Raw genomic sequence first — 23,772 nt, forward strand, 5'->3', positions numbered from 1 at the left:
CTTCTATTTTTTGGAAGAGTTTAAGAAGCATTGGTATTCATTCTTCTTTAAATATTTGGTAGAAATCACCAATGAAGCCATCTGCTCCCTGACTTTTCTTTTTAGGGAGGTTTTGATTAGTGTTTCAGTCTCTTTACTTATACAAGTTTTCTCTGAAAGGTCTTCCTTCCCTAGCCTCCTTTCACAAACTACTAAATCCCCTCACCAACTTACACAAATGCCCTTCTTTCCCGCATGAATGACTTCCATCCCTCATTTCTCCTAAGGCTTTTTCATTGTCTCCCATCACATAGTACTAATCTCCCTCACCACACCACTCAAAGTGCTGACCTCCATCACCTCCTCTCTTAAAGCTCTTCCACCTCTAACCTCACCTTACTAACCCTCCTTACATCACCTCTCAAATTTGTTTCCCCATCACCTCCCTTCTCAAGGACTTTCCTTGCTCAATTCCTCTCACAGAGGCCTTCCCTTCTTTCATGGTTGCCTTCCCTGCCTCCTCTATCCTCACAAATGACTTCCCTTCTTCACTTGTTCCCCTGAAAGACCTTCTTCCTTCCAGTCCTTTCACAAAGTAGGAAATTCCCTCTCCTCACATAGTACTAAACTCCCTCACTTCCTTACTCTAAGAACTTTCCTCCTTTACCTGTGCTCACAAAGACCTTCCATCTGTCACCTCACTTCACAAATCCCTTTCCTCTCTTACTCTCAGAAATGCTTTCCCTTCTTCATTACCACTCCAAAAGTTCTTCTTAACTTTCAGTCAAGGTCCTTTCATTCTTCACGTCCCCACAATGACTTTCCTTTGCTCACCTTACAGGCCTTCTCTCCCGTCACTCAAAAGCCTTTCTTCTTTATTTCACAAAGCCCTTTACTCCCCTCACTCAAGGTCTTCACTCCCTCACCTCCCTTTTATTTATTTATTTATTCATTTATTTGGTTGTGTCGGGTCTTAGTTGAGGCAGGCGGGCTCCTTAGTTGTGGCTTGCTGGCTCCTTAGTTGTGGCATGTGAACTCTTAGTTGTGGCATGCATGTGGGATCTAGTTCCAGGACCAGGGACCGAACCTGGGCCCCCTGCATTGGGAACGTGGAGTCTTAACCACTGCACAACCAGGGAAGTCCCCCTCACGTCCCTTTTAAAATGCTTTCATTCTCTTACGTCACATTGTCCTCTCTCTAACCTACCTTCACAGAGGCCTTCTCTTCCTCAGTCAGAATCCTTCCCTTCCCTTCCCTTTTTATTTACCCTCCTTGAGACCTTTGCTCACCCCCCTCTCAGATGCCTGTTTCAGCCCTCCAAAGGCCCCCCATTCTCCCCACTAACAGGTTTCTCTTCCCTCACCACCCAAAGCTAACTCTCTCCTTCCTCAAAAGTCTTCTTTTGGGCTTCCCTGGTGGCACAGTGGTTGAGAGTCTGCCTGCCGATGCAGGGGACACGGGTTCTTGCCCCGGTCTGGGAAGATCCCACATGCTGCGGAGAGGCTAGGCCCGTGAGCCATGGCCACTGAGCCTGCGCGTCCGGAGCCTGTGCTCCGCAATGGGAGAGGCCACAACAGTGGGAGGCCCGTGTACAGAAAAAAAAAAAAAAAGTCTTCTTTTCCTCCTTCTACTCAATGCTCTTGCTGCCTCACTTTCCTCACTCAAAGTCTTTCCCACCTCCTCCTCCAGATCTTTCTTGCCCCCCACTCAAATACTTTTTCTTTCCCCGCAGCCTTCTCTCCTTAGATCCAAGATAGCCTTCTCAAAAAAGGGCCTTCTCTACCTTACCTCCCTTGGCCTGCCCTCCCTCCCAGTCCCCTCACAATGGTATTCTATCTCCTCCTCTGCATAAAGGACTTGGCTTTCCCATAGTATTCCTCCCTCCCTCCCTCCCTCAAGCTCCAGCTTCAAGCCCAAAGACCTTCCATCATCCGCACCTCTAATCTCAATGACTTCTCTCTCCCTGCCATACCCAGAGGCCTTCTATCTCCTCAGCCAAGGTCCTCCCACAGTCAAAGAAGGAAGCAAAAATTGGGCAGAGGCATTGTTAGGTAAAATGAACAGAGACCACTGTATCCTGTGTCACAGCTGCTTGGGGATGAAGTTCAGCGTTAAATAAAGTATATGTTATGCATTCTTTTATCAACTATTTTAAATAAGTTAGAAAAATATTATTCCTACTCTTTGAAAAACATTTTAAGATGCCTTTTAAATGATCATCCACAAATCATATTACTTCGAATTATCCATATTTATTTTTCCTACTATTCATCCAGAATACAATGTATTTCTGAATTAGTTTTACTGTATTTGTAAATGTTAGTTACAAATAAAACTGAGAACCTTACAAACTGAGAGATTTTTCATTCTCTGAAAATGTAATTTAAGAAACAAAACTATAAATTGTACATGTTATTTTCTTAGTCCGTGAGTTCTTCATTTTCTACTCCTATTTTGAGTAGAACTGTTATAAAAAGAGAATACTGTTATTCAGTGTGATTTCTTTATTTCCATGTGGACTTTTTCCAATATAGGTTTAACATGCTTTCTCCTAAAATAATCCATGATTCATTCTTAATGTTGTCAGATGTCCCAGATTCTCAGGAGGTAATATGTGACTGGATGGATTAAATATTATTTTGTATTTAAAATGATTTAACTTAATTAATGTAACTAAATTCACTGTGTTATGGATTGAATTGTGTCCCCCCCACAACAAAAAATGTTGGATGTTTAACCCCCCTAGCACTTCAGAATGTGACCTTATTTGGAGATGAGGTCTTTATAGAGATAATCAAGTTAAAGTGAGGTGGGCCCTAGCCCAGTGTGAATGGTGTCCTTATAAAAAGGGGAAATTTGGACACAGAGATAGACATTGTTAGTAGAAAGACTATATGAATAGACACAGGGAGAAAACAGCCATCTACAAGCCAAGGAGAGAGGCTTTCCCTGACAGTTCTCAGAAGGAACCAACCCTATTGGTTGATCTTGATTTTGGACTTGATTTTGGGCTTATGGCCTCCGGAATTGTTGAGGCGAAAAATTTCTGTTGTTTTAAGCCACCCAGTTTATGGTGCTTTCTTACAGTGACCCTAGCAAACTAATACACACTGAGGGGTAAAATAATTTGGCCATGCCCCTGGAGTATTGCAGTGAAAGCAGGGCATCTGGTCCCAGAGCTAAAATTTCCCTTCTTTCTAGATAGACCCTTCTGAGTTCTCTTAGACTTAATGCCACCAAGGAGAATTGAGGTTGAGGGATCTGAATTAACTCTGGGAGAGCTCCAGGTTGTATAGTCTTTTAGACCTTGTTTTTAAGGTTACTTTTATGCATAAGGCATATAGACTAGTAGCATACAGGATGAAGAGACTAGTAGATTAGGACTAGGAATTTGATCCCACCTCCTCCACCAATTCTCTGTAACCTGTTGGGTCCGTCCTTATTGCACATCCTTTTTGGGGAGATTAAAAAAGAGAGAGAGAAATAAAGATTGACTAATAGGTAATATTTTCAGAATGCTTTAGCTTCATAGGAAAAAACCACGTGACTGGTTTCTATATTATTATATTAATACTTCATTTATCTGTTATTTTGGGGAGTGAATGAGGCAGTGTACCTAGATAGGTCTGATTGACTGCCTTGTACCACACCAAGCACCAAGTTTGGTCTTACTTTAACCATTTGTGTATGTGGTGTAGTTGGAAGAGCCCTGATCTAGGAGTTAGGAGACCTGAGTTGTCATGATTCTGCCACTGACTTGCTGTGTGACTTTTGATGAGGCATTTTGCCTCTTTAGGCTTCAGTTATCTTGTCTAAAAATTGAGGAGATTTCACTAGACAGGTGTTTCTCCTGCCTCAGTCGTTTGTATAACACCTTCACAATTCTTTGTTATCTTAATGCTACCAGTTATTCATATTTTTCTTTAAATTGCCTCACTTTTTAAATAATATTTATTTTAAAAGGAAACTATAGCACCATTATAAATGGGAAACTGGTCATATTTGCAATTAAGAGAATTATTTATAAAAATAAGTATCGTGAAAACAAAGTAATGTTATTAAATTTAAAATTAGAAACAATTAAAAATGAAAGATATATGATAAAATATTTACTCATTTTACATTGTACTAAGCACTTAGTGTATGACTTCATTTAATACTCACAATTCTTCAAAATAAATATCATTCCCATTTTGCAGATGAGTAAACTGAGGCAAAGAGAAGTTTACTGATTTGCCCAAGTTCACCAGCCAGTATGTGGCAGAGCCAAGATGCAAATTCAGGTCTATTTGAGGACAAGGCCCAGAAAAGACTGCGGCATAGGTAGACCCTCAACTTAAGTCTTAGCAGAATCCTCTTCAAGCTGATACCGTTAGCTACTGTTCGCATTCTGTCTCTTCGCCCTTTAATTCAGTTTCTCATCTGAGAGACCTCACTGCAGAGCAGGACTGGCAACATGATTTGCAAAATGAAAATATGAGGGTCCCTTGTTCAAAATGTATTATGAATTTCAAGATGATAGCAGAACATTAAACCAAGTGTGGAACCATTCTAAGGGCCACATTCTGTACATTGCATAGGTCACATGCCCATGAAGCCCACAGCTTTGAGTCTGCCTTTTTTTTCCCTTTGAAACGTAGTTAGGTTTTCAGTCTTTTTTTGGTAACAGGGAAATTAAAAAATAAAAATTCTTTGTGACAGGGAAACATAATTGATTCTTTACCATTTCTTGCTGCCATTTAGGGATGCTGCCTCCTAGTCTTTTATTTGCTGAGTTTAATGAGTGTACAGATGCAAATTAGAAACATAGGGGATGGAATTATTCTGCATATGATTAACAGTGGGGGAGGGGAAAGAGGCTGGAGCTTAATAAGGTGAAGAGGAAGCTGTGAAAAGACCTGGGCACTGGCTGATGGAAGATTTTGGAGAGAGGAAAGGACAGTTGCTTCCAGTAGTGAAAGAACAGGAATGTCAAAGGGGATTTTATAAAGGTTTGCCATATGGTAAATGATGTTTGGTGTCGTGGTAGTTTTGATATACTAGTCATGTATATTTTTTCTACACTTTTCATAATAAATACCTAAATAGTGAAAATTAAATACATCCATAAATGTTCAACTGTGTTCCACCTAAAATCGACGCATGTAATGCTGATGGTACTTATGCCACACTTTGGGAAATAGTGCTCAAGTTAATTTATAAATAATTGTCTTTCAGAGTAGGGAAGAAACCAGTGGTAGAGAGCAGGTTAAACATGCTGGAGGCTTTGGGTTCAGGCTGCTGCTGTTGGTGCTTTTCTGAGTAAATGTTTAATTGCCTCCTCCTTTTGTACCCATCGAAGTGACCAGAAGATCTATAATAGTTGAAAACCCAGGGAACCAAGAAGGGTGCTATCTTTATTTTATTTTTAAAAACACTTTTTTAGTTAATGTGTAGTTTGATCCTGTTTTTGTTAATTTTTAAAATTATTTATTTTGGCTGAGCCGAGTCTTAGTTGCGACACGCGGGATCTTTGTTGCGGCGTGCAGGACCCTTTTAGTTGTGGCATGTGGGCTCTTAGTTGCCACATGTGGGATCTAGTTCCCTGACCAGTGATCGAACCTGGGCCCCCCTGCATTGGGAGCACGGAGTCTTAACCACTGGACCACCAGGGAAGTCCCAGGTGCTATCTTTATTGACATGCTAGAAATTTGGAGGGATTTCTGAAAGACAGAAAGAAGGCCAGGCCGGACACTAATGAGAGAAGTTGCAGCAACCCGTGTTTCACTTCAGCTAAAGCCAAGCCTGTCTGGCAGGGTCTAGAGGCTAGGGTGCTTTGAGTTGGAGATGAATCTCCATCCTAGAGGGACTCCAGAGAGCATACCCCCTGCAGAAGATAGCCTAGTATGGAGACTCAGGTCGCTGTGTGCTACTGCCAGCCAATACTTCCTTCAGATGGCATGTTGACAAGCACAGTCAGTTGTGCAAGGGGGGCACTGAGTGAACAAATGGCAGTACAGAACACAGGTCCTGTCAAGGCTGCTTCCAACTGTAGCTCCTTTCCTGTATAACGTAGGGCAGTGAGCCTTCTAACCTGGCAAAGTATGGCTGGCAATATTAGTCTCCCTTCTTGTTCCCTGTGCTGGAGGCACTCTTCCAAGCCCTTTGTATGGCCAGTTTCTTCTAATCTTTTTTCTTTTTTTAAGCTGAAATATCATCTCAGAGAGGCCAGTCCCTATTTAAAGTAGGTCCCCTACCTTATATTGTATTGGTATCCACTTTCCTCGTAGCATGCATTACAATTTATAATTTGTTAATTTGTTAGTTTACTTTTTTGTTTGTTTTCTCCACTATATTGTAAGCTTTATGAGGGTAGGGATCTTACCTGATTTGTTCACTGATGTATCCCCAAAACCTCGAATATAGTAGGCATTAAATACATAGTTATTGAACGAGTAGGGGTTAGGAGAAAACAAACAGGAAAAAAATGGGTCATTTTTAATATTGTCAAGATATGTACTACACAATGAAGATAAAACTGTAATGAATGAACACTTATGCATAGTGTTGAAATATATAAAAAAATGGTTTTAGAACTTCAAGTAGAAATGGACAAATCTACAATCGTAGTGGGTGACTATGATACATATATTTTAGTCCTTGACAGAAAAAATAAAGATACTGACCATTTGAATAATACAAGTTAACTTGATTTAACATATATAATAAAGTTCATATTATAATAAAGTACCCTACAGGCTGAGAATATACATTCAAGTGTATATGTATGGAAGTTGGTTTCATTAAAATAAGAAAGAGAATATTATCATTGATATAAAGGAGATTTAAAAATGATAAGTGAATATTCTTATGACAGCATATTCATAACATAACAACAAAATATATTTGACATATGGAAATAAGTGTGATAAGAACAGTACAGGACCTATATGAATGCAACTATAAATCTATACTCAGGGAGATAAAAAGAGACTTGAATGAGTGAGATTCTTGGGTGAGATAATTTTGTACTGTTATCAGTTATCTCCAGATGAGTCTATATTTAAGTAAATTCATGCCTAGTACATGAGGCACACAATAAATGTTTTTTGAATGACTGTTAAATAAGGAACATAATTACCATAAAAATATTATTACGATTTTTTGATTTGACAAAATGATTCTAAGTTTCATCTAAAAATTTCTTCAGAGTTGAGAATAAAATTTTGATAATGAGGACTAATGAAAAGATTGCCAGATCCAGTTATTAAAACATATGATAATACAAGGTAAATTATAACAGTGGTATTGGTGCATGAACAGATAGATTAGTGGAACAGAACAGAGAGTCAAGAAACAAATTTATGACTAAGGACTTAGAATATGATGGTGATGTCATAAGTAGGAAAGGATGGATTTAATAAATGGTATTAGGAAAACTGGAAAACATGTGTCCGTACTTCATAACATACTCCAAAATATTTTCGAGGTGGATTAAAGATTTAAATATAAAAAGTGAAACTATAAAAGTGTTAGAAGGAAATATCAGAGTGTAGAATGCTGTCGACTGAAAATATGCACAACCTAAAATTTGAGAATTATGTTTTATTCGGCAGACTTTCTGAGGAGTTAAGCCCAGGAAACAGCCTCTCAGATAGCTCTGAGGGACTGTTCCAAAGAGGTAAGGGAGGAGCCAGGGTATAGGAGTTTTGGCAAAAACAAAACAAAAACAAAAAAACACCCAGATAGTCAAAGATCAAAAGATTACTGCTAATTAAAAAAACCCCAGACATCTCAAGTTAATGAATTTAGCGCTTTTCTGTGTATGGGAAGATGCAAGAGTCTCTGGGCTTATTGAAATCATTCCCTTGATGTGCATCTTAACTATCTAGGGCCAGTATCCTGCTTTTCTCCATCTTGAATCCGCTCAGGGTGCACCATCTGTGGTGGCTCAGTGACTTATGGCTTGGTGGATGTGGCCGGCTACATCCTTTGTTTACTGTAATGGCAGGTGACATTCTTTAAAAGGTCCACAATGCCATTTAAAACATGACCTGAAAGGCAGAAATAGTAAAGGAAGAGATTGATACATTTGATTACATAAAACATTTTAAACTTTTGAATTTCTTAAAACACCATAAAAAATACAAATGTAGCTGACTACCTTGAAAAATATTTACAATATATCTGGCAGATTAAGGGTTAAGTTCTCTATTACACAACAAATACATGAAAGAGATCAGTTCACTGATGACTAAAGGTGCAAATTAAAACAAGGGGTAACATTAGTTTGGCCATCAAACTGACAAACAACAAAAAAGGTGAGGGTCCAAGAATATTGGCACTTGCCTTCACTGCTGGTAGATGTATACCTTGGGGCAGCCTTACTGGAGGGTAGTGTGACCAAGGTCAAGAGCCATTCCTTAAGAATTTATCCTAAGGAATTTTTCATGAATATCTGCAAATATATAGCTACAGTGATAAATCATTGCATTGCAGAGTTCTTTATTTTTTCTTTTTCTTTTTTTTAATTGAGGTATAATTGACATCTAACATTATATTAGTTTCAGGTGTACAACATAATGATTTGATATTTGTGTATATTGTGAAATCACCACAATAAGTCTAGTTAACATCTGTCACCATACCCAGTTACAAAATTTTTTTTTTCTGGTGATAAGAACTTTTTAAGATTTACTCTCTTGGGACTTCCCTGGTGGCCCAGTGGTTAATGCAGGGAGCCCGGGTTTGATCCCTGGTCAGGGAACTAGATCCTGCATGCCACGACTAAAAGATCCCACATGCTGCAACGAAGATCCCACATACAGATAAATAGATAAATAAATAAATAAATAAATAAATAAATAAATATTTTTAAAAGATTTACTTTCTTAGCAACTTTTTAATATGCATTACATTATCACAGGACTTATTTAATTGATAACTGAAAGTTTGTACCTTTTGACCCACTTAACCCGTTTCTCCCACCCCTACCCCCACCCCACGCCTCTGGTAGCCACCAGTCTGTTCTCTGTATCTATGAGTGTTCTTCTAGGCAGTGTTCTTCATAATATCAATAAATTGTAAAAAACTTAAATGTCTTTGTATGGGGGAAATTATTAACTCATTTATAATAGAGCCATATAATGTAATACTGTAAGGTTATTAAAGATAGTGTTGGAAAATATTTAATGATATGGACAAATCCATGTCATGGGAATGAGGATGGATATCCTCTCCTCTTATATAGGAGGGAATCATGCAAATAAAACTAAAAGCAAGTTGTGTTGAAGTAGTGAGGAAGGATAAGGAAGGTTTACAGTGTCTAAGGCCTTGATTTTTATTCATAAATAAAGAAGCCAACATATTTGCCAAGAGTTTCTGTGATGGGGCCTGACTTAGTTGGAATACATACTGTTTCCAAGTTGTTAATTGATTGGGCCTCCGAATGTCAAGACTGTCAGAGGCAAGTTCACTATTGTAAATTAGTTTACAGTGCAACAATGGGATGTGTCGGCCTACAGCTGAAGCAGTTTGAAATTTAGTTATTTTTTAATTAATTTATTTAAACTTAATACTCAATTTTTCAGTTTCACAGCAAAAACATATTCTGATTATTAATTGTACCTAAGCTGTTATGAGTTTTAAATGCAATGTCTGTTAGCTCTTAGACTTTCCATATTTAATTTAAGCACAGGTAATTACTTTTAAAGGGTCAAAGAAAGTGATAAGTACTTTATACGTTGGGATTAATCATTTCACTTTTCTTAAGGGTTCTTGAATTCTACATCTCCAGGTGAATATATTCTGTGGAGCAATGAAGATATTAATGGACAACCTCTGGAAGGAACTGCTGCCTGGGAAACTCTGCTCAGTTTTTTCTTTCCAACAAGTAAGTTCCTGTTTTATTTTATTCCTCCCAATGTCCTTGTTTTGAAAACAGTAGTTAAATGTTTAGGAGGCAGTGTGGTCTATTGGCATTGGAGTGAGACAAACCTGAGTTTTAATCCTGACTCTGCCCCTTGCCTTAGGCAAGATAACCTCTGAACCTCAATGTCTTCATCTTTAAAATGAAAATATTTACCAGAAAGAATTGCGAAGATGAACTGAGACAGTATTTTAAGTCATTCCATAAATATTTGTTACTCTTTACAGAATACTTTTCCTTTACAAATATCTAAACCTTTCAAAATTTACCTTAATGGCATTGCTTGAAATTTAGTCACTGATCCAGTATTGTGAAATCAGTATCTTCTGTGGCATTAATCAGGGTACTGTGTAGCTCTAATGTTATGGAATATACCAGATGTTTTCCCATCTGTTTCAATGATAAAAAGTTCAGGTTTCAAGTCACATCATCTCTGTCTTTTTGTGATTCTGTATATAATGTGTTTATCAAGCGCATGATGGCCCCTGAGATTAACCACAAATAAACACATTTCATTTTGTACAGCATGTGGTGCCCTTTCAAGGAGAAGGTTCAAATCAATTGACATATGTGAATTATAAAGATGAAGCTTTTATTAAAAATCATGCAGAATTCTAATAAAATTTGATGTACATATATAAGCACAAAATTGTATCCATTGTTTAATTCCGACTCTACCACTGAATTCTTCTGTGATTTTGCATAAATCTCTTCATGTTTCTCTAAGAGGTTTCCAGTTCAAAACAAGCATTATGACATCTACTACCAATGAGAATAGCAAAATAAACGAACTCCTTAAATAATTTATGTAAAAATACTGCCATGGTCAAATCAGTTGGAGAAAGAGAAGTCTGATAAGGTGGTATGTTGTGAAGCTAAAAGAATAGTGAGCGCTGGAGTTCGTCATAAACAACAAATGATGATTTAAGCTTTAGAGCTTGAGAAGATAGCAGATGTAAACTGTCCCATAGCTACCTATAATAAGTACATTATACAAACACTGAAGCCACCTTTAAAAATAGTCTGAATAAGATATCTGCATTTCTGGGCTTCCCTGGTGGCACAGTGGTTGAGAGTCTGCCTGCCGATGCAGGGGACACAGGTTCATGCCCTGGTCTGGGAAGATCCCACATGCCGCGGAGCGGCTGGGCCCGTGAGCTGTGGCCACTGGGCCTGTGCATCTGGAGCCTGTGCTCTGCAACGGGAGAGGCCACAGCAGTGAGAGGCCCGTGTACCGCCAGAAAAAAAAAAAAAAAGATCTGCATTTCTGAAATACTACTCCAACCTGGTGCAGTACGTTGAGTCAAAATCAATTTATGAGATGACGTTTTTGCCCAAAAAAATCAGACCGTTCCGTTTTAAGAGAAATATCATACCTAGGTTGATTCAACTCTTTCTACAGTGATTAAATATTTATAAAATATTATATATTGTATTCTTGAAAAAGAATAACTACAAGTTCATAAAATGTGAAGTACTTTTAACCAATTTATTTCCTCCCCTATATAATTAAAAATGAATATTCTTCCCACTTAAGCACTAACAAAAAGACCGTCTTCTCATCATTAGACAGTTGTTAGTAATAGATTCATCTCGCGCAGATTAAAATGATAACCTTGAGATACACTGGCAGGGAAGCTTGAGAGGTCACACAATCCTTCTCCCTTTGGATAAAATCATACACTTAAACCTGATAAAAATTGTTCTACCCTTTTTATTCTTCAAAATTAGTAATTTGAGTCTAAAAGCTAATTTTAGTATCTGACATAAAGTCCATCAGATGCAATTTAGGTATAAAATAACAGAAGCCCAGCATTAGAAGGGACCTTAGAGATCATCTAGTCCAGTCTCTTCTATGATTTAAAATCTCTTCTTGTATGGTTTTCATTCCTGGAAAGTGGTGTTTGAACAATATCTATAGTGAGGAACTCAGCACACAGGAAGTCCATCCGATCTCTGACCAGGGCCTGACAACTGTCACCCTTCCCTGAGTGTGTGATGTCCGGGACTGAACACGGTATTCTAGATGCAGTCCATCCTGGGAAGGAGCGTCACTCTGGGCCTGGCAGAATTGAAGAACAGATTGCTTAGAGTATAACAACAAAGTAGGCTAAGCTCTCACATGTCTAAAATGTTTGGGAAATGAATATCCAGGCCAACTGGTAACGCATTAAATTTGTGACCTTGCACAAGTTACTTTGATCCTTTATTTCTTCATTTTAAAAATGGAGGTTGTAAAACTAATTTTGAGAGTTTGTTGTGAAGATTGGAAATAATGTGCGTAAAGCAAGATACCTGGCCCAAATAGGTGACTAATGCATGGTAGCTGTTATTACTCTTACCTGAGCTTCGGGAATTGCCAGTCTTTAAAGAAGAGGAATATAATAAAATATACCAAGAGGTAATAATATACTTATAACCATTATATTATTCTTTGCTGATGTTGAAGTGCTTCACAGTGATCGTAAAACATCATTTATTACTTTTCTAAGTCTGTAGTTGTTGATAGTATTGGAGATTGAACTGAATCTATGCTGGCCTTAAGCCATACTGTAGAGGTTTTCTTTTCAAATAAAAATCTGATATCTGCCTTTTTAGTTGTCACTTGTTTTTCATATAAAGCAGGATGTTTAAAAAATCAGCTGTTTCAGCTTGTGAATCTTACAGATTCAGATATGCATGAATTTCTTACAGTTGCATGAATCTTGGTATTCATGCCATAAATCATTGCCTATTCAAAATTATAGAGTTGTAACTTAAGGCCAAAAGGAAGACTCTTAAAACATACTGCAGTGCCAATATGATTAAGTGTTCACAGAAAGTAGGTCAATGCCAATAGTATTACTTATTTTACTCTCTAGCAGTAAACTGTGTGAATTTTACTTACATGCAGTCTCATTGATGGATTCAGTGCATTTCTGCAGCTTAGTAAAATTGAGTGAGAGGGCATCTGTGGTATTCTTTTAACAAGGTGTTAGTTTTAAGGGCATTTGGCCTGTTCTAGTTATTTAACCCTTTCTGTGTTATGTTTGTATCACTACTACTCAGCTTATGTTTATAGTCATTTTAAAAGTACCTTACCGGGCTTCCCTGGTGGCGCAGTGGTTAAGAATCCGCCTGCCAATGCAGGGGACACGGGTTCGAGCCCTGGTACGGGAAGATCCCACATGCCGCGGAGCAACTAAGCCCGTAAGCCACAACTACTGAGCCTGCGCTCTAGAGCCCGTGAGCCACAGCTACTGAAGCCCGCGCGCCTAGAGCCCGTGCTCCGCAACAAGAGAAGCCACTGCAATGAGAAGCCTGCGCACTGCAAGGAAGAGGAGCCCCAGCTCACCACAACTAGAGAAAGCCCGTGTGCAGCAACGAAGACCCAACGCAGCCAAAAATAAAATAAATAAAATTTAAAAACCCAAAAAAACAAAAACTACCTAACCAATGATCTGTTAACAATTTATATTTTTCTGCAGTTTATCTAGAATTGAAAATGTGTGATGTTAAGTAACTTTGTGGTAACTTTTAGTTTAACTCTTATTTTTTCAGCATTTATTACTATTTGTATATGTCATTTTCTTTAAATGTACAAGCTTAAGTGTTTGTTTTTCTTTTCTTTTGTCTTGCAGTAATTATTTAATTAGGGAAAGTACTTAATAACCATGCTGAATTCTCTTTCTTGCATTTTGTTTCTTAAAGCATGCATTCCACAGGAGAATCAGGTGGTAAAGCCTTGCAGTTACCTGCGAGATCTTAGCAAAAGTGAATGTTTGATATACAAATGCTGTTATTCATCATCTAAGATCAGTAACTACAACTGTTTTATCCCGCTAAAAGACAGTAAGTTAATCCTTTTACATTTATTATATTCCTGTTTTTAAAAATTGAATAAACAGGTCACAATGGCATAAGTTTAAATTTGGGTCTCTCAGCTTAACATTGAAAGGAGGCTCCCAGCCCTAGAGCAATACCACCTGTAGAAAGTCCTGAGGTGGTCAGGCCTCGATTCATGAGCCATTTCTGCTTAGTCCTTAGGTGTGACTATGGCAGTTTGAAATTAGTTTCATCTTTTCTTTTGCTTTAGTCACTATCTTGTCCCATAGATTCCAGGCTTTGTGAGATGTAACCCTCAATGCCTGGGAGAAGATACCAGTCAGGCATGCCTTAGCTTACTTTCTCTTCCCATCTTTTCTTCCTGAGTAGAATTCTTCTCATTTATCTTTTCTTCAGCATCTCAGTATGTAACAGTAACTTGAATGTTTCCTGTTAAGTCTGTTTGTCAGTTTCTCTCTTTGTTCTTTTGTTTTTGAATTAGGTTCTTCTCTTAAGATTTTTTTTCTTTACAATGTTTTGAACACTAGACCATCTGTTTTTGCTCCTTCATTTGGATAGTGGGGACATATTACCAGTTGGTCCCTTCATGGACATATTTGATATGATTAACTACTAACAAATGGTACAAAAAGGACACATGCAAAACAGTGTCTTAGGTTAATATAGTCCCTATTCAATTTACAGGTCTTTGTTGAATATCTAGTATTAATAATGGGAACTGAAACCTGATCATGAACATAGTATTACAATTTTAATACTGTCACATGGTGTTTGTAATTCATTCATCAGTTTAGTCTTTATATTATGTGTGAAGAGACATTTGGTTCTTGTAGAGGGAAAAATTGAACCGTGACTTACAATTCCCCAATCATATTAGAATGCATTTCCAAATGAATATAAGAATAAAATATACTTATTCACCTGCAGATTCTTGATTTCTCATTTAATATAATGTTTTATAGTTTAGAAGTAAACATTTAAGAAACAATTCCTTTGTCAAGTTAAGTATTCATAGATGAATTCACTTCCTGAGTATTCCAGGATATATAACATATGGCCAAGGAAAAAACATGCTTGGGTCATAGGAAGAAATGTATATAGTCTGAATCGTAATAATCTGTAAACAAAAACAGTAGGATCGGGCTTCCCTGGTGGCACAGTGGTTGAGAGTCCGCCTGCCGATGCAGGGGACAGGGGTTCGTGCCCCGGTCCGGGAGGATCCCACATGCCGCGGAGTGGCTGGGCCCGTGAGCCATGGCCGCTGAGCCTGCGCGTCTGGAGCCTGTGCTCCACAACGGGAGAGGCCACAACAGTGAGAGGCCCGCGTACTACCAAAAAAAAAAAAAAACAGTAGGATCATTTGGTTAAGGCTCCCATTGGGGGGAACATACTCAAAGTGTAACCTTTAGTTGTATTTCAAGAACATTTCTTGAACTCCTGCTACTTGTAGAGTACCAATGATATTTACCTGTCATATAAGAATACCTCCTTATTTTACTTTATTAACTGATAGTTTTTTTTATAAAGTCTATGAAAGAGCTCAGATTTGCTTCTCTTGCTTAAGTCATAAAAATAACAGGATATAATTAAACCACCAGGGCCTACGCAGATGTTCCGGATGTTTGGGCTTGGTGTGATCAGCACGTTCATCCTGGGATATCTGCCCATTTATTACTACTTGCTTTGCCAGAGGAGGTAGGCAAACATAAACTTTTATCTGCTGATTGCTGAGTATACTTGAATATTTCTGTGTAGACACATTTATTCATAGCTCCAAAAGCACAGTGATTATGTTTGGGTCCCTTTTGTTTAAAAGGAGGTAGCTTGGGAAAAACCTAAAAATTGAGTTACCATAATATTTCTTCAATGCATGTTATTTTATTTTTCCGTAAATTTAAGACATCCTCTTGCATAGTCTGTACATTCCCTCATCAAAAAAAATCCCAATTGGAAGGAAAAATAAATCAGTGAGCTGAGGGTATGTGGAGTGGACGTGGTTATTAACTGCAAATCAGAAGGATTCCCAGAAGTGTTAGTTTCCATCTAGTAGATGGTCATCTACCATTGGGTCTTAAAGCCTTGATCTTCCTTCAAGCCAGTTTGTATCAGATTTCTTATTAGCATCTTATACAAAGTCCCAGTGGGCTGTTGGCATGATGCTTGTAAGTTTTTCTAAATAGCTCCCCACCTACTGGGACAGAGTGGGTGTGGAGGTAGAGAGCAGGGCCAGGGCTAGGGTGGGGTGAGTGAGGCACTCACTCTCAGGTTTGTGTAAGTGCAGGGTCGGCACTAGCACAACCCTGAGAGCAAGTTCCTCCTTAAACTTTTTGGTAAAGAAAAGGTGCCTGTTGAAGATTAAGCATCTTTGATGTTTTCATTCGAGTTAATAAGAAGGTGATATTTGAGTTACCAAGAAATTGTTTATATTTCACCAGAAGATTTAGACTATACATGTTACCTTATTTTCCATAAAGATCATTAAGTCTTTTTTTTTCTTTTTTGTATCTTTTCCTTGAGTCTGATGAATTTGTCATACTCATCATTGTAGTTTCAGTTCATAGCAGAATGCCTCACATATAGTGGATGCTTAATATATTTTTGTTGAATAAATGAATAGTTAAATGAATAAAGAAATACAGTGGATGGAGTTGACTAGCCTGGAAGGCAGTCATATAGTGATTTAAACTTTCTCATTGCTTTCATCACTTTCTCAGACCATTTTGAAGACACTGTTGGGTCACAGCCTTTCAACTTTTCCAGTTTGCATGACTGTCAATTCTTTTCTCAGTTTTCACTTAGTTTCCTATAATGAGTGAGTTACCTCTATTCCTAGGCTTCTTTCTTTTCTTTCTTTTCACAGATGAATGGGAATAGGAGTGGAATTTTTGACCCTTCTGTCTTCCTTCCAAAGCTTGATTTCATATAAAAATAACCCATGAATAAAAATGAAACATTATTTGCTAGAAATAGGTAGCTTAGGATTATGCCATGCAATTTAGAGTATCTGTTATAATAGGCCTGGTATAATAATTTCATTACGGTCCCTTTGTTATGCCTCTGCCAAGAAGTTTTATGGGGATGCTAAGGTACACTGGAGTTTTCTCTAAGATGAGTTCCAGAGGATTATCCTTTGATAAGAACATTTTCTTCTTTTTACATAATACAAACTGCTTGAGAGACTTGAACAATGTGAATGGTATATATATAGAATGCCATAAATTTTGGTTTACTATGGTTTATTTATTTATTTATTTACTTACTTACTTTACTATTTTGTGAAAGAGTGGTATGTACCTTCAGTCATCCTGAGCTGTTTATTGCAACCTCAGAGCAGGTATCAGTTTCAGCTTGCTGCTTAGCTGAATTTCCAGGAACAGTGGATGGTTGAGGGTGGATGGGGCACTGTCAGCTTTTCCTGGTAAGCTGGTTTTAGAAGCAAGGAGAATAATTGTGTTAGAACAAAGATCCTATCCTTGATACCAAACAAGGAGTTTAAATGGAGGCCAAAGCCTGCTAAACCCTCCTTTTTGGGGGCAAGGTATCTCTTTAGAGCTATCCCCTTAACTAACTTTCTGTTCTCCATCTCAAAGAATAAAGAGCTAGATAAACTGTTATAGTTGTAAATTACAGTAGGTAAAATAAATGATCCCATAAAAGGGAAATAGATGCAGCAGTAAAATCAATGTGTAGTGGTTTAGAAAAAGAAAATAAAGAAGCCAAACACAGTTGTTTGTCTGAATCGGAGGGGCCCACAGCAAAATGCATATCTATAGTAACATGATCTGGGCCTCGTTGTTGAAGAACCTTTGAGGCATTGGAAGATACTCTTTTTTTAAAAAAATTATTTATTTATTATTTATTAACTTTTGACTGTGTTGGGTCTTAGTTTCTGTGCGCGGGGTTTCTCTCGTTGCAGTGAGCGGGGGCTACTCTTCATTGCAGTGCGCGGGCTTCTCACTACGGTGGCTTCTCTTGTGTGGAGCACGGGCTCTAGGTGTGTGGGCTTCAGTAGTTGCGGCTCGCGGGCTCAGTAGTTGTGGTGCACGGGCTTAGTTGCTCCGCGGCATGTGGGATCTTCCCGGACCAGGGATCAAACCCGTGTCCCCTGCATTGGCAGGCAGACTCTCAACCACTGCACCACCAGGGAAGTCCCTGGAAGATACCTTAAGCTCCTCTTGCTGGATCCTTTCCTATACGTTGAATATACATTCCTTCAGGAAAAAGCTGTTGTAGCTCTTCTATTTTGGCCTTCAGTCATAAGTCAAACAAATGATGTTTTGACATTCCTCAACTCCTATAGTTTGGACAGTGCCTTTTATTTACAGGTAACCTAAGGAGCTAACAACTGGCAAGAGTTGGAGGGATGAAAAATGAGAAGTAATATGAGTAGAGGGGAGGAAGGAAAGCAGTTTACCTAAAGAGGATAATCACTTTCCAGAGACAAATGCATTTCATTTTTTAATGCCTGATTCACGCTTTCTACAGTTGACCATATTCAGTCACTGTTTGCTTGTGCTAGGTATTGTGGAGGATGCAGAAATGTCTAAGAGATAGGCTCTAGTTTTAAGGAGCTTGAATCTACCTTAAAATAAATCCCAAGCATGACATATTAAGAACAATATAAGATGGAATATAATTAAGGACTAAAATGAGTGGTAGCAGTAACTTATAAAAGTTCTGAGGCATTGGGGATAAGGCTGAGTGGGAGATGACAGAGTGGGCTCCATGGTGGAAGTGCTGTTTGAGCTGAGTTTTTGAAGGGAGGACAAGATTTGGGTTAGGTGGGGAGGGGGCCCTCCCACAGAATTCATTACATCCAGATGGAGTCTCCATACTATAGATCCCTTAAATGCTTATCATTTCTAAGCAGGAGTGGCTGAACTTTGCCCCTTTAATAATCTGTAACTGAATCTGTAGTTTACTTCTACTTGACTTGAATTCAAGTGTGGTATGAACCAGGTAAACAGAAAACTCAAGCCAGCTTGAACTGGTTCACGTACACAAAAGGGAGCAGAGAGCATTAGTGAAAAGCTTTCTAAGAATTTGCTACTAATAGCCTTATTAAACTCGCATATAAGATGTATTTTGAAATTCATTGTGTCCTCAAGGTTATGTAAGATCTATTTTTATTCTCATTAATAGGGATCAGAAGCCTCATTAGGTTTAAGTGTCACTGGTGGGCTTAAGACTTACATAGAGATGAAGGAACAAACAGGTGGATTGGGACAAAAGGAAGCAGGGGAGGGGGCTCTAGGGCGAGAGAGGAGAAGGGAGGTGGCTGAATTTTTCCTGTTACAGTAATACAGTGCCAATAACAGTAGTTTCAAGTGCAGAATTCAGTTCAGCTTCTAATCTTTATCTGTTTTTATATAGTTTAATCTGTATGTATATGCCAGTTAAACATCCTGTGTATTATATAGTGATATGATACTTGAGTGTGTACATAGCTTTAGTAAGGTGGAAGATTCAAACATTGTACTACCATGCCTATTAAAATCAGATAAAGTGTATTTTCAATGTTCTTTTTCTTCCTGTCAGATTGAATTTGTAAGTTCGAATTAAGAAAAATTCAGGGGGCTTCCCTGGTGGCGCAGTGGTTGGGAGTCCGCCTGCCGATGCAGGGGGCATGGGTTCCTGCCCCGGTCCGGGAGGATCCCATGTGCCGCAGAGCGGCTGGGCCCGTGAGCCATGGCCACTGAGCCTGTGCTCCGCAACGGGAGAGGCCGCGACGGTGAGAGGCCCGCGTACCGCAAAAAAAAAAAAAAAAATTCAGAACTCAGTCTGAAAATGACAAGACTACATTTTCTTTCAACTAATAAAAAAGCCATGTTTTTTTAAGATTGTAGATCATCTGATACACAGATGATGTAAATAGCACATCCCCCATATACTTTCAATGTTGCTGCTTGCCAGATGGCTGTTACTGAAAATTTCTACATTTAGACAAATCCTGCTGAGTGATTCTCTGTATTATAATGTGGTTTTCATTATGTAGATAATCTTAATACCACTCACTCTCATAGAATGGGAGGTAAAGAATTGGGAATAAATGTGTCAAAAATTGCCTAAAAATCATCACCCATTGAATTTTAAAAATAGGCGTTTACATTTTCAAATCCCTATGTTTGTGTGTCTCATTATACTGTACAATATAATTAGTAATGTTATTTTGAAAAGGATTATGCAGTAATTAGCCAACTGCTGAAAGGTTTGAAGTTCCTAGGATTATATACATATGAATTCAAAGAAAGGAAATAAAGTCTATAAATTTTAAAAGTATGGCTGGGCTGTAAGAACTTTGACAAAATATGATCAGATGAGAATGTGAGCAAACTGGAACCCTTCTCTAACATGAGTCACTATAGATTTGAAATTCACATAAAGCCAGTTCTTCTTGGACCCTGTTCAGGGTAATTTAGTTATTGAAATAATAAGAGAACCTCATTATATGCGGATTATATGTCTGAGGTATTCCTATTGCAGGGACTCCAAGGGCAGCATTTTAGAGAATTCTGGGGTATTAGGTACTATTAAAAAGAAGAGTTTGTTGCCAAGTAACTAATAACCTCATTGCAAAATGCAGTGGCCTTTTCTCAGTTTCCATCCAACTTGACCTTTTTGTCACAAGTACACTGTTGACTGCTCCCTTTTTGAAACTTTCCTTCCTTGGATTTCATTGTTCTCCTTACCATTCTGATCCATCTCAATTTGCTTCTCTTTGTTTTCCCAACTGTGGTTGTCTCCCAAAGCCTTATTCTCATCTATCAGAGAATATTACAAGTATGTAGTAGAAAGAATATTTTAAAAGATCTGTGTTCTACTTCTGCCTTCACTATCAGTTTTATAGTGAGCTTAACTTTTTTTGGTATTGATTTTCTCATAAAGTTAGAGTAGAGAATTGAGTTAGAGAATTTCTGAAGTCCTTTCTGAACATAATGTTCTGGGCTTCTCTGGATAAATGACTCTTAAACATATATTCTGAAATCCTCACCTCTATCTGTTTTATATTTCCAACTGCCTTCGTGAATTAGGTGTTCTGTGAGTGCAAAATGCACTTACTGCAGCATTGCAAAACTGAACTTCTTTTCCTCCCAAATCATCTCCCCTTGACACCTGTTCATTTCTGTCAGTGATTTCTTTAGTCTCCCGGGCTAGAAACCTTGGAATCATCTGTGACTATTTACTTTCCTTTATCCTTAATATGTAATTCTATTCTTTTAGGCTTCCTGTCATTTTTTTGGTTTCCTTTGGGATGAGTCTGGGATTTACCTCTTCTCATACTTTATAGTCGCAGCTTAGTCCAGGCCTTTTATGTTGTCAACTGTGGTCCCAAGTAAGTGGTTTCAAGAGAGGAGCAAAAGGGGAGCAAAATATATTAGTCTGCCAGGGCTGCCATAACAAAATACCACAGTCCAGTTGGCTTAAACAGTAAACATTTATTTTCTCACAGTTCTGCTGGCTAGAAGTCTATGATCAACATGCCAGCTGATTTGGTTTCTGGTAAGGGCTCTCCTCCTGGCTTGCAGATGGCCACCTTCTCTCTGTGTGCTCACATGGCCTTTCCATGATGCCTGTGAGAGGGGGTAGAGAGAGAAAGAGCAAGCTCTCTGGTTTTTACTAAAAAGAATTTTAAAATTAGTTTTTATAATGACATTAATTTTACTGATCAAGGCCCCACCCTTATGACCTCATTTAACCTTAATTACTCCCTAGAGGTACCATCTTCAATGCAACCATACTGGGAGCTAGGGCTTCAAGACGAATTTTAGGGACACAAACATTCAGTCCATAACACAAGACTAGCTAGCATCCAAATGCAAAGGCAGAATTGAGAACTGAGGAGAGCACTGAGATGATATGTCCAATGCAAAGAATTTATACAAGAGACACAATAACTGGGATGGGGCTGCAGGTGGTTTTTGGAAGATGGTTAGGCTTTAGGTCCTGGAGAAGTTTCCTGGCCCTTCAATAGGAATGTGTGGCTGTGCCGTTAGGAAGGAGGGAGTGAGTAAGGATGCTTGCCAAGCTACTTTGGACATATACGTGGACCCCTAGTCTACTCTCCTTCTAATCCATTCTGTTATATCCTGCCAGGCTTATCTTCCTAAAATAGCATTATTACATTTCATTATATCATTCAAGAACTTCTAATGCATTCAAGAATATCTGGATTCCAGGCCTTCTGTTAGGTGCTGTGAAGGGCAAAGAGGTGAATCAGATCATGCTCTGTGCTTTCAAGGGACACATAGTCTAATAAAGGGTATATACAAGTATCCACGATAGAAAGTCACACTCAAAAGGCACAGATAAAAACAATGAGCATGTTTGGCCTTTTCCAGTTTATGTGAAGTTTTCACATACATTGTCTTGTGTGCCCGTCAAGACAGAGAGGTGCAGGGAGGTTTGGCTTCTTGCTCAAGATTACGTAGTGATAGAGCAAGGATTCCAATCTGTCTTCCGATTTCTTTCTCTTTTTACTATAGGAAATAGGAAGAAAATTAGATAAAAACAGCAGCATCTTGTTGCTTCAAGTCCACTCAAAGGGCTGTGGCTTTCATCTGTATTGGACTCATTCTGTAACTCCAGTAATATTTCTTATAATACTCCATGTATCTTTTGCTCCAGCCAGGGAACTCTCTTTACTTTTCTTGGCATACCCCAGGCTTTATTCTTGCCTCTGTTCTTTTGTCCGTGTTCTTCCTAGATCTTGGGATTGTTCTTCTTCATCCTCTTCACTTGTTTGAATTCTTTCTTACCTTCAAATTTGCAGCTGCCCCAACTCTTCCATGAAGTGTTCTGCAACTGCTCCAGATTCCAGTGTTTTGTCTTGTCTTAAAACCTCTTTCTGTGCTGGTATTCTTATCCACATAATCTAACATGTAATTATCCTTTGTTTCCTATTGTTTGTTTTCTTTCTCTAGCTAAATTGTAACCTCTGTGAGGACACTGGGGCCAAGCTTCATACTTCTTTGAGTCTAGAACTGGGGATACCCAAATGGGGTTTCTGCACGGGTATCATCATCATCCCTTTGGAACATGTAAGGAAACGCATGTTCTCAGGCCCCACCCCAGACCTACTGAATCAGAAACTCTGGGTTTAAAGTCCAGCAATTTGTGTTTTAACAAGCCCAACAAGTGATTCTCATGTACACTCCGGTTTGAGAACCACTGATCTCTAGACCATGTGGTAAGCAAATCAGTAAATAATTATTGGAATAATCTAGTTAGTCATTTCTGTGGATTTTATGACTGTCTTGTGACGTTGCAAATGATAAGTTAAACTTACAAGCTTTCCTAGCTATAAAACTGATGTTGTGTTCTTTAACTATCTTAAATAATTTATATTTACATTAATGAATTATAGTTTATTAAGAAACATGGAAAAATCAACCCACTAGATCAGTGTTTCTCAAACTGTGGACTGTAGATGGCTTCTGTGGAAGTAACCTTAGGAATATTTAGTAACACAGATTGCCGGGCTTTACCCAAGAGATTCCGATTTTGTAAGTCTGAGGTTTGGTCCTGAAATTTATATTTTTAAAGCACCCCAAATGAATCTGGCACACAGCCCATTTGGAATTGCACTAGATTCTCTAGTTGAACCATTTATTCATTCATTCTTTCTGCATATCTTTATTGAGCTCCTATTTGGTTTAGGCACTTGATAGGTGTTGTATTCTCCATCTGATCATTTTCCTGGATAGCCTCGCTGTCCATGTTATGAGCCATCTAAGCCTATAGCCTTAGACTTCCCTGATGTACTCAGTTCTGAGGACTCTTGCCTGCACTCTGCATTGGCCACCCATTTTTGTGCTCATATCCTGAACCTTATCATTCATCAAAAATTGAACCTATGAGTCTCTGAAATCTTACACTTCAAAATCCTACTCTTTGACCATGGAGGGGGGGTGCCTTGTTTTCTAGGTTTTTCCTCTCTTTACTTTTGCTACCCCTGTTTTCATTGAGACCTCCAGACTCTTTAACGCTCTCTTTTCCCCTGGTCTTCTACCTTTTTAACATCATCTGATTTCTTTATCTACCCTGGATCCTATTGCCTGTT

This window comes from Hyperoodon ampullatus, assembly GCF_949752795.1.
Source record: "Hyperoodon ampullatus genome assembly, chromosome: X".
NCBI classification, from domain to species: Eukaryota; Metazoa; Chordata; class Mammalia; order Artiodactyla; family Ziphiidae; genus Hyperoodon; species Hyperoodon ampullatus.